Here is a 2,688-nt window from a genome sequence, read left to right on the forward strand (position 1 = left end):
GATGCGAAGCGCATGGATCAGATTTTCTCCTTACTTTCAAAAAGATCCACTCATGAATGAGAGTCCTCACCCTGTTGTATATCACGCTAATATGTGCAATAGGAATACTTTTCATCATGAGTTTCAATCCATTCTTCTCATTGAAGTTCCATTCGGGGCGGCGATCTCTAAGACGCATACTCCATTATTAGTATTAACATCCGTCATTTGGGTGGTTGTCCCCTTCATCACGATCTTATCAACGTCATTGCTTATTAATTTCTAAAGCGTCCTCTTCATCATCATTCTCGGATTTGGAACACTTGCATTATCTTCTTGATGGGCCGTGTTAGCTATCGAAAGCATTTTTGAAGTGGCCCATTAAATGAAGACACTCATGTCTATTGTGATTGTGTCCAAGCATTGCCATCTTGTTGCCGGAGATAAAGAAGCGAGCGGGAGGTCAAATTTAAAGGTCCTCCAACATGCTGGGAAGTACATTCGCCGCTGACTCAAACCCATTTGCCCAATTCCTCTGATTTTTTTAACTAAACAATTCGGACGAATGCTTTCTCTCTTGTAACACTCCATGAGACCCATATCATAGTCCTTGATATTAGATGCTGCTTGTTCTGTTTCCACATAGGATAATTTTGGGAATAACATTGAGGCTGATCTCACGTGGAGTTGGGCCGTAAATATAAGTTTGTGTGATTCATTAACCAATTCTGCGAAAGTTACACGATTTTTTATAAACACTGGTCTGTCACACCTCTCATAAACAGGCATATTATTTTTTGAGATACGTCTAATCTTCCCATCATATGAATAAGAATACGTTCGATCGTTCATTATTTACCTCTAAAGAGTAAAAAACTCAAGATTAATATTACTACGAAAAAACTTTTAAAATGTTACTTACCATTAATGTCCTTATACAATTTTATCATCCATAATTTAACCAAGTTTATATTATCCATGTCAAACATATGTAGTAACACTAACTTTTACATTTTTGATAATTTCCTTTAAATCCACAAAATTATTTAATTTTTCTTCACAAAAATCATAAAAATTCATAAGTAATTTCTAAAATTCTATTTTTTTACATGTAATCCCATGAAATAGTGGAATATACAAGAAATTAGAGTAGAATTTTTTTTAAAAAGATTTTACTTCAATTTTGTCGTGCCCTAATTTTTGTGTGAACTTCGGCGACTATGACGGCGAGAGCCGATCAACTCCGCGGTTATGGGGACTGGGGCCGACGACGGCCGTGGGGACGAGGGAGAGGGTTCATAGGGTTTAGGGTGGAAGGGTAAGCGAGTTTTGGGATATGAGTTCACTGGTTCTGCGCCTTATATAGGCATGCCGCCAAACCTCCACGGAGGTCAACTCCCATGGAGTTACATGTCTTAATTTTTCCAGAGAGCGGTTGCTCTGAAAAATTTGAGCACTGAAACTTCATGGGAGTTGAACTCCCGTGGAGTTTTGGCTCTGCCTAACAACTTTCACGGGAGTTAAACTCCGTGAAGTTTGTTTTAAGCAATAAACTTTACGAGAGTTGAACTCCCTTGTCATGTTTAGTTAAAAATCTGTAAACTTCACGGAGTTCAACTTCCCGTGATGTTTTCAAAAAAATATTTTTAAAACACCAACCTGCTTTTTAGCGCCTGCGGCTGAAACCATGGTCGGTGTTTTGAAAATAATGTTCGAAATCTGATCTTTTTGAGAATTAAAAGTCAAAGAGCTACTGTTTTGAAAAATTTGTCCAAAAGATAATCATAGAGTGTCTCTGTAGAAAATGACAGGCCGTGTAACGAAACGTCAGCTGTATTTCATCATCGAGTCTAGAGTGCTGTATATTTCCTAATGTTTGCAGTAATTTGTTGTATGTTTATTTTTTAACTGTTTTGAGTGTTGTTTTATATTGTTTAAATTGCATACAGTGTTTGTACTGATTGAAATTAATAAAGTCAATTTTGAATTGACCAGTAACAGGTTACAACTTACAACACATTGCTTCTGTGGTTTAATTATTTGCAGTCGTGAATACTTTTTAATAATATAAATAATGGATGTTTAGATTTTCCCACATTAATGGTGACATAAACAAATTTTGTCCTCTTCATTGCAGCCTAGACTTTGACTATTTATGGATACTGGTGTCGGTTACATGACTTTTCTAAACTCAAGAATTCGAGAAATGATAGAGGCCACTCTTCACCACATCTCCAAACCACACCCCCCTTCCTGCCTTACCTCGGCCAATCTTGAGATTTAAAATTTAATATCTTCAAGTGGGGCCCGGTCGGTAGCAGGAGGGGGGGTGTGGTTGGAGGTGTGGTGAAGAGTGTGCCTCTCCAAGAATTTAGCTTTCTACAAGATTAAATATAACTTAAAATGTTAATAAATCTTTCGCTTATGTATTCCTCATCTCACTTAATCTTTTGATGGCACGACTTTGTTTATTAATATATTGTATATCGATTATAATTATTTAAGAATTAATAGTGAGACGGTCAATCTTGTCATCCTTTGTCTCTATTTTGGGTAAGTTACACTGAAAGCCCCCATGAACTTTCAATGTTTTGCAGTAAATCCTTATGAGCTTTTAAATTACACTGAATCCCCAATAACATCTTCTGTTTTCCATAAAACCTCTAATAAATTGTTACAGATAACCCCCATAAACTAGAACCAAAAAAT

Source organism: Asparagus officinalis, chromosome 4, assembly GCF_001876935.1.
Source record: "Asparagus officinalis chromosome 4, Aspof.V1, whole genome shotgun sequence".
NCBI lineage: Eukaryota > Viridiplantae > Streptophyta > Magnoliopsida > Asparagales > Asparagaceae > Asparagus > Asparagus officinalis.